We start from the raw sequence: 9,513 nt of genomic DNA, 5'->3' as shown, positions 1-9,513 counted from the left end.
GCAGGGCCAGGGCGAAGGCCAGGTGCAGGGCCAGGGTCAGATGCAGGTCCAGGGCCAGGGCCAGGTGCAGGGTCAGGGCCAGGGCCAAGTGCAGGGCCAGGGCCAAGGCCAGGGCCAGGTGCAGGGCCATGGCCAAGGCCAGGTGCAGGGCCAGGGTCAGATGCAGGTCCAGGGCCATGGCCAGGTGCAGGGCCAGGGCCAGGGCCAAGTGCAGGGCCAGGTGCAGGGCCAGTGCCAGGGTCAGGTGTAGGTACAGGGCCAGGGCTATGTGCAGGGCCATGGCCAGGGCCAGGTTAAGTTCCAGGGCCAGGTGCAAGGCCATGTGTAGGGCCAGGGCCAGGTGCAGGGCCAGGTGCAGGGCCAGGTGTAAGACAGGGCCAGGTATAGATCCAGGGACAGGTGCATGGCCAGGGCCAAGTGCAGGGCCAGGTGCAGGGTCAGGGCCAGGGCCATGTCCAAGGTCAGGGCCAGGGCCAGGTGCAGGTCCTGGGCCAGGTGCAGGGCCAGGTGCAGGGCCAGGGCCAGGTCCATTTTCAGGGCCAGGGCCAGTCTCAGGGCCAGGGCCAAGGACAGGGCCAGGGCCAGATCCAGGTGCAAGGCCAGGTGCAGGGCCAGGGCAAGGTGCAGGGCCAAGGCAATTTGCAGGGCTAGTGGCAGGTGCAGGGCCAGGGCCATGTGCAGGGCCAGGCCAGGTTCAGGGTCAGTGCCAGGGTCTGGGCTATGTGCAGGGCCAGGGCCAGGGCCAGGTACATGTCTAGGGCCATCTCCAGGACCAGGTGCAGTCCAGGGCCAGGTGGAAGGCCAGGGCCAGGTGCAGGGCCAGGGCCAGGTGTAGAGCCAGGGCCATGTGAAGGGCAGGGCCAGGATCAGGGCCAGGGCCAAGTGCAGTGGTAGCGCCAGTTGCAGGGTCAGTTTGAGGGCCAGGTGTAGGTCCTGGGCCTGGGACAGGTACAGGGCCAGGGCCAGGTACAGGGCCAGGTCCAGGACCAGGTGCAGGTTTAGGGCCTGGGCCAGGTGCAGGTTTAGGGCCTGGGCCAGGTGCAGGGCCAGGTGCAGGGTCATTGCCAGGGCCAGGTACATGGTCACGTCCAGGTGCAGGGCCAGGTGCTGGCCAGGGCCACGTGCAGGGCCAGGCCATGTGCAGGGCCAGTGCAAGGTGCAGGTCCAAGGCCAGGGCCAGGTGTAGGGCAAGGGCCAGGTGCAGGGCCAGGTGCAGGGCCAGGTCCAGGTCCCAAGGCCAAGGGCCAAGGCCAGTGCCAGGGACAGGGCCAGGGCAAAGGCCAGGGCCAGGTCCAGGTCAAGGGCCAAGTGTAGGGCCATGGCAAAGGCCAGGGCCAGGGCCAGGTGCAGGGCCAGTTCAAGCCCAGGTCAGGGCCAGGGTCATGGACAGGTGCAGGCCCAGGGCCAGGTAGAGGGCCAGAGACAGGGACAGTTTCAGGGCCAGGGCCAGGGCCAAGTGCAGGGCCAGGTGTAGGGCCAGTGCCAAGGCCAGGTGCAGGGCCAGTGCAGGGCCAGGTGCAGGTCCAGGGTCATGGCCAGGTGCAGGGCCAGTGCCAGGTGCAGGGCCAGGGCCAGGTAGAGGGCCAGAGCCAGGGACAGGTGTAGGGCCAAGCAGGGCCACGTGCAGGGCTAGGGCCAGGTGCAGGGCCAGGGCAAGGTACAGGGCCTGGGCCAGGTGCAGGGCCAGGGCCAGGTGCAGGGCCACGGCCAGGTGCAGGGCCTCAGCCAGGGCCAGGTGCAGGGCCACGGCCAGAGCCAGGTGCAGGTCCAGGTGCAGGGACAGGCCCAGGTTCAGGCCAGTTGCAGGGTCAGGGCCAGGTTCAGGTCAGGGCCAGGGCCAGTTTTTGGGGGCAGGGCCAGGGCCAGGTGCAGGGCTAGGGCCATGTGCAGGGGCAGGGGCAGGGCCAGGGCCAGTGCCAGTTGCAGGGCCAGGGCCAGGTCCAGGGCCAGGGCCAGGGCCAGGTGCAGGACCAGGGCCAGGACCATGTGCAGGGCCAGGGCCAGGGGTAGGGCCAGGACCAGGGGTAGGGCCAGGGCCAGGTGCAGGGCCAGGGCCAGGTCCAGGGCCAGGGCCAGGTTAAGGTCCAGGGCCAGGTGCAAGGCCAGGTGTAGGGCCAGGGCCAGGTGCAGGGCCAGGGCCAGGTGCAGGGCCAGGTGCAGGGCCAGGGCCAGGTGTAAGACAGGGCCAGGTGTAGATCCAGGGCCAGGTTCAGGGCCAGGGCCAAGTGCAGGGCCAGGTGCAGGGTCAGGGCCAGGGCCACGGGCAGTGCCAGGGCCAGGTTCAGGGCCATGTCCAGAGCCAGGTGCAGGGCCAGGTCCAGGGCCAGGGCCAAGCCCAGGGCCATGTCAAGGGTCAGGGCCAGGGCCATGTCCAGGGTCAGGGCCAGGGCCATATCCAGGGTCAGGGCCAGGGCCTTGTCCAGGGTCAGGGCCAGTTCCAGGGCCAGGTGCTGGTCCTGGGCCAGGTGCAGGGCCAGGGCCAGGTCCATTTTCAGGGCCAGGGCCATTCTTAGGGCCAGGGCCAAGGACAGGGCCAGGTCCAGATCCAGGTGCAGGGCCCGGTGCAGGGCCAGGGCAAGGTGCATGGCCTAGGCAATTTGCAGGGCTAGGGGCAGGTGCAGGGCCAGGACCAGGGCCAGGGCAAGGGCCAGGTACAGGTCTAGGGCCATCTCCAGGGCCAGGTGCAGTCCAGGGCCAGGTGCAAGGCCAGGGCCAGGTGCAGGGCCAGGGTCAGGGCCAGGTGTAGAGCCAGGGCCATGTGCAGGGCCCGGGCCAGGATCATGGCCAGGGCCAAGTGCAGGGGTAAGGCCAGTTGCAGGGTCAGTTTGAGGTCCAGGGACAGGTCCAGGGGCACGGCCCGGTGCAGGGCCAGGGCCAGGTGTAGGTCCTGGGCCAGGGCCAGGGCCAGGTACAGGGCCAGGGCCAGGTACAGGGCCAGGGCCTTGTGCATGGCCAGGTCCAGGACCAGGTGCAGGTTTAGGGCCAGGGCCAGGTGCAGGGCCAGGGACAGGTGCAGGGCCAGGTGCAGGGTCATTGCCAGGGCCAGGTGCATTGTCACATCCAGGTGCAGGGCCAGGTGCCACCAATGCCAGGGCCAGGTGCAGTGACAGGGCCAGGTGCAGGGCCTGGTCCAGGGCCAGGGCCAGGTGCAGAGGCAAGGCCAGGGCCAGGTGTAGGGCCAAGGCCATGTGCAGGTCCAGGTGCAGGGCCAGGGCCAAGTCCAGGTGCAGGGCCAGGTGCAGGGCCATGGCCAAGTCCAGGGCCAGGTGCAGGGCCATGTCCAGGGCCAGGTGCAGGGCCATGTCCAGGGCCAGGTGTAGGGCCAAGTCCAGGGACAGGTGCAGGGCCACGGCCAGGGCCATGTGCATGGCCAGGGCCAGGACATGGCCAGGTGCAGATCCGGGTGCAGGTCCAGGGCCAGGTGCAGGTCCATGGCCAGGTGCAGGGCCAGGGCATGGTGCAGGGCCAAGGCCAGAGCCAGGTGCATGGCCAGGGCCAGTTGCAGTGCCAGGGCCAGATTCTGGGCCAGGTGCAGGTCCTGGGCCAGGTGCAGGGCCAATTGAATGGACAGGGCCAGGTGCATGCCAGGGCCAAGGTCAGGTGCAGGGTCAGGGCGTGGGCCAGTTGCAGGGCCAATGTCAGGTGCAGGGCCAGTTCCAGGGCCAGGGCAAGGTTCATGGCCAGCGCCAGGAGCAGGGACAGGGCCAGGTGCAGGGCCAGGGCCAGGGCCAGGTGCAGGGCCAGGGCCAGGGCCAGGTGCAGGGCCCGGACCAGGGCCAGCTTCAGGGCCAGTGCTAGTGTCAGGGACAGGGCCAGGGCCAGGACCAAGTGCAGGGCCAGGCTAAGGCCAGGTGCAGGGCCAGGGCTAACGCCAGGTGCAGGGCTAGTGCCAGGGCCAGTTGCTGGGCAGGGTCATGGCTAGGTGCAGGGCCAGGGCCAGGTGCAAGGCCAGGGCTAGTGCTATTTGCAGGGCCAGGGCCATGGCAGGGCCATGCCCAGGTAGAGGGTCAGGGTCATGGCCAGGTGCAGGGCCAGGTCCAAGTGCAGGGCCAGGGTCAGGGTCAGGGCCAGTTGCAGGGCCAGGGCCAGGTGCAGAGCTAGCCGATAAGAAACTAGTAATGGGCCAACATATTATATCAAATACAGAGTCTCTGTGTGCATTATTTGGGGCTAGAACGGTGGCAGGAAAAGACCAGGCGGTGGTCAGAAAATCCCATACCCGTTATAAATGGCACCCACGTGGCTAATAAGAACTTCCACTTAAAATTCAACAGAATCTTAAAAAAGGGTTTTAAAACAAAAGAACAGAGACAAGCAAGGTTTCTTGGTAGCAGCATTTTTCTCTTGTGAGAGACAAGCAGATTGTGCGGCTCCTCTAAGGGAAGATTCCTGACTCGGCAAAATACTGCTCGGGTTTAAAAAAGCACTGCTAACAATTCATTGGTGTGTATCAGAGCTGGCAATGGCAGTGACCACTTCTCCAAGCTGGCAGCATGCAGTCCAAGGCAGTGAGCATAGCTTTTAGTGCTGGCAGTATAATTGCCGCCGCCATCATTTATAAACCCTGGCAGAAAAAACAAAGACTTTCATTTTAGCAGTGTTGTTGTTTACCTGATAAAAGACTCGTGGCCAGAAAAAGATAAAGATTTACAGTAAAGTCAGATTCATATTAAGATAAACCTCTAAAGGTGTACAGTGTATATTTTAAAAGATACGTAGGCTTGGGAGAGAAAAGAAATAAAATGGTTTTAAAAAGAGTGGGGAGCTGGGTGTGGTGGCACACGCCTTTAATCCCAGCACTTGGGAGACAGAGGCAAGCAGATCTCTGTGATTTCAATGTAAACCTGGTATGCAGAGTGAATTCCAGGACAGATAAGAGTTACACAGAGAAACCCTGTCTCAAAAATTAAAAAAAATAAAAAGTAAAAGAAACGGAGTAATAATAAAGCCACGTAAAGATGAAAAGCTCAGAGAGAATCTGTATACTGTATGACATTATATTGTCTTTGTATTGTTTGACTGCTGAGGAAACAACTGTTAAAACAAATGCTGCTGAATTAATTCAATTTATATATTTTAAAAATGCTTTGACTCCAAAATTTAAGTTCAAGGACAAGTTACTGGGGAAAAGGATTTCTATTTTTATTTCCACAGAAAATAAAAAGCTGTGGATTTCTTCCAGACTAATGTGGTTTGAGCAAGCCAGACCCCCTGAAAAAGAGTACCAGGTGATCCTACATTCAAAACAGGTGGACACAGAATCCTTGCAGGCTACAGCCAGGATTTCTACATCTTCTTAGGATCCCCGTGACAGCGCCCCCTATCAGCAGGAAGTAGTTTGGAAAGAACGATGCCCAAATTCCCAAATATTGTCTATAAGTGTTTGTTTTCATTTAAATGGACGTGGTTATAAATGGTTAATGATCACAACCAATCTCTTTTTAAAGGTAAAAAGGGAATTATGGTATAGCTATGAATACTTTATTTTCAAATGGATTTTCATTTATTAATATAAACTTAAGGTCAATTTTGTAATTAAGTATATGTCTCCTCTTGTTTAGATATTGTGTTTATATAACTCATTTAGATATGTAATGTGTAATTTAGTACCGATTTTAGATAGTTACCTAGCTAAAAAGTTATAGTTAGGTGAGTTAGGTTTTCTAGATATATATAGATGTATTTGAGAACAGATCATAGATAGTACCTATGATAGTCAGATATTATAGTTAAGTTAGTTAAGATTTCTAGATATACAGATGTATTTGAGATGGATAGGAATTCTTCAAACCTTTCAAAGACCTACAGAATATGGAAATTAAAATGATTTAGGGTTTTTTTGACATTGAGACATAAATGCTCCTGGCAACACCACCCGAGTCAAAAAGGAAGATGAAGATAAACATTGAAGAAACTCGTTATGGAGTTTACTTCTAATATAGCAAGACTAGTCATTTGGACAAGATACTGCTCTTGTCTGGACTGTTTGACTTGATGCTGTACAAATTCGATGTCCAGGACCCACAGAAAAGTGACTGCTGATTCAAGATGGATATTGTTATAGAGTTCCTGCTTCATGGAAGAGTCTGCCTGACAGTCTACAGGACACAGAGAAAAATGACTGACAAACTGCCAGTACAAGAAGACAGTTTAAAGTTTTCTACTTTGCTGAAGAGTCTGCCAGACACACTATGGCTTATGGGCTGAAGATGGAAGATTACAGAAGAACTTCAGGTGACTGGCCAGACAGTGAGATGTCTATGTCATTTCTAGAGTTTATACACTATCCTTCTGTGGTCTTTGAAGGAGTTGAAGACAGATAGTTATGGTTATTGTTTTCCTTAGTTAGTATTCAATGATATAGGACTTTAGACTCACAAGATAAAATAGATGATAGAATATTTTATTCAAATCTTACTAAATGTTAATGGACTAAATATTGTTAACTGTGATTCTTACTTGATAACTGTTGTGTGACATATTTTGCTATGTTAAGGCTAAAACCCTTCTTTTTATTTAGACAGAAAAGAGGAGATGATGGGAGATGTCATTCTGTATATGTTTCTCATCTGGTTAATGAATAAAACACTGTTGGCCAATAGGAAAGGAAGATAGGAGGGACAAGGAGACAAGGAGGAAATAGGAAGTAGGAAGGCGGGTCAGGATGGAGAGCCTGGAGAGAACAGAACTGCCATTCCTCCGCTCTCGGTAAGATCACGTGGAAATACATAGAAATGGGTTAATAATTAAGACAGAGCTAGCCGATAAGAAACTAGTAATGGGCCAACAGATTATATCAAATACAGAGTCTCGGTGTGAATTATTTGGGGCTATCTCGGTGGCGGGACAAGACCAGTGGCAGCAGGCAGAAAACCAGTACACCTTACAGCTGACCAGGTCACATTTACATTTTCACTGACACCTTTCTAGGTGGGGCTAACAGGGTCTGCAGTTCCCTGAGGCTTATTCTTAATTGTTGACAAGTTCTCATTTGCATTTTCATCTACACCTCTCCAGGTGGGGCCTAAAAGTTTCCTGAGCCCTCCCTTCCATAGCTTTTCTCAAATCTTACATTAACCTCCAGCTGTAACAGCTAGATAATAGGAGACATGCTTTCTAATGCAAAATGCTAATGCTCTATTGGTTCCTTCAGCCTTGAAAGCACCCTAACAGGTCCTAGGAACCTGAGATGACTAACCACCCTTTATTGCTTCCCCTACCTCCATCTGGTGCCAGGATATATAAGCTAGCCTAGTAAAGTAAGATATATAATATAAAGCCTTAATATCAAGAGTGCAGTGTTATTAACCTCAACATCCTCCACACTTTCTCGGGCTTCTACAGCTGTGAAGGCACCACAAAGTTTCCCTGTGTGTTTCCTGCTGTCCTGGGACTTGATCAGTAAACTGCACTGGCCAATTCCTTCCTAATTATTAATATTAGTCTTGTTGATGTTTTCTAGTAGATTTTTTTCCAATTAACTGTTTAATATTTATTTATTTATTTATTCATATATTTATTTATTTTGGAGTTTGACACAGAATTTCTGTTTGTGGCCTTGCTGTCCTGGAACTTACTCTGTAGAGCAGGCTGTCCTCAAACTCACAGATGTCCACTTGTGTCTATTTCCTGAGTGCTGGACTGAAAGGCGAACAGTTAGACACAAAATTTATTGTCGCTTATCCATGTCACCAATAGATGACACAGGTTTCTTCCTACAGTATAAAGGTTTAATCTCTCTTTCTTCCTCCCCACAATGTGCAGAGCTAGCACAGACCATTACTAAATGCAGACTGAAATGATTCTCTTCTTTCACATATTGAAGGCTTCCCAGAATATTAAAAATCAAGAGAAACATTTTAGGTCACAAAAGATGATGTTTTTACTGTGTCATCCTGCTGAGGTCAAGCTACCTGAGGGTGCTTTTTACCTGGATGTCAGAGTCCCCAAAAACAACCATGATAGAAATGCACGTGCCATCTCACAAACAAGATGATACATCTTTTTCCTGAGAGATGTCTGTGTGATAGGACCATTGGATTGTGGTTTCATTCCTGAAATTCATGTCAAATTCTTGAGATATTTAGCATATGGCAGGTGCACTAGAATGTGACAGAATGTTGGATCATAAATGTTGCCTGGCAACCCTACTTGCATTCAATATCCTGGTATCATGGGTCAAGAACCAGAGAGCAGCTTCGATGTTTATTATCATGGGACATTACAATCTCTGAAGATGACATATTCCAAAAAATTTTGATGACAGCATTTGATTCCGCTAACCAAGTCATAGCCAAATCTCTGGAAGTTTGCCTACAGCTATTACTGGTTACCCAATTAAAGATTACCTATTATCAGAGAATATATATAGTCTGTGGAGAAACAGTTCAAAGACTTCTGTTTATGAATGCATTCTCTCTAAAGAAGTAAAACTATGGATTAAAAGGTGATAAGACACACAATTAGTCATCAAAAGGTGAGTTTTCCTTTGTTAAATTCCTTCAGGTACGTCATTCGTTAGGATAGACTAAGAGATTATTGGATATCAGTTCACATCTTTTGAGGTAGCTGTCCAACATTAAATATGAGATATCTTCTAAAAACCCTGCATACACAATGACATTTCAGCATTTCCACATTTTATACTCAGCTCTGTGAGTAAAAAAGGGATGAACCGAAGAGTTTCATAAAATCATGTGCGAGTCATGTGAGAGAAAACTTGTGTAGAGTATGGCAGACCATTTCAGCCTCTGATTATGTTATTATTTAGTTATTAAAATAGGACATCAGTGGATTATTTTACCACAATGTGGAAATCAACCATTTTAGACCATCTAAATATTAATTATGTAATTAAATTATTTAAATTGATGATGACACCTTTAGGGAAGTGGACTATGTTACATCAACTCATTATTTGATTAATTAGTTATATAAAATGATGATTATATCATGCACGACACCTAGAATTTGGTGCCAACTAGTGGGGTCACCTGCGACAGATCATCTAATTACATAATTAAAGTATTTAAATTGACAATTTGTGTTAATACCCAAGATAATGTAAATATTTGTATAATTAAATAAACCAATAATCTTCTATTCCATAAAAAGCCCTGTAAAGCTCCCTCTTGGGGAGTTAATATGCAATATCATCACATTTTATGATTAATTGTTTCAATAGATGATGATGACATCCTTCATGACTGGAGTCTGGCCATGCTTCCCTGCCAGTTAAATGCTACATCAATGTTATTGTGACAGTTAGCGATTACTAACATATTTAATTATTTAAAATATTTAAATGACAGACAATGACATCATTGATTACGATTAGGATCAAATATCAGTCAGGGGCAAGTTCATGAAAGATGTAGACATGGCCACAGAAGTTTCTGAATGGTCTATGCATCCCCCAGAGTACTAAGGATACTGGAATATTGAGTCTAGAAGATTCCATGGTGCCCTCCAAGAAGTACAAGGACGTCACCAAGGCTGGCATGGTGGTCTGGG

This window comes from Phodopus roborovskii, unplaced genomic scaffold (assembly GCF_943737965.1).
Source record: "Phodopus roborovskii unplaced genomic scaffold, PHOROB, whole genome shotgun sequence".
Lineage (NCBI taxonomy): Eukaryota > Metazoa > Chordata > Mammalia > Rodentia > Cricetidae > Phodopus > Phodopus roborovskii.
The sequence above is the reverse complement of the archived record's forward strand: the minus strand, read 5'-3'. Positions refer to the sequence as shown.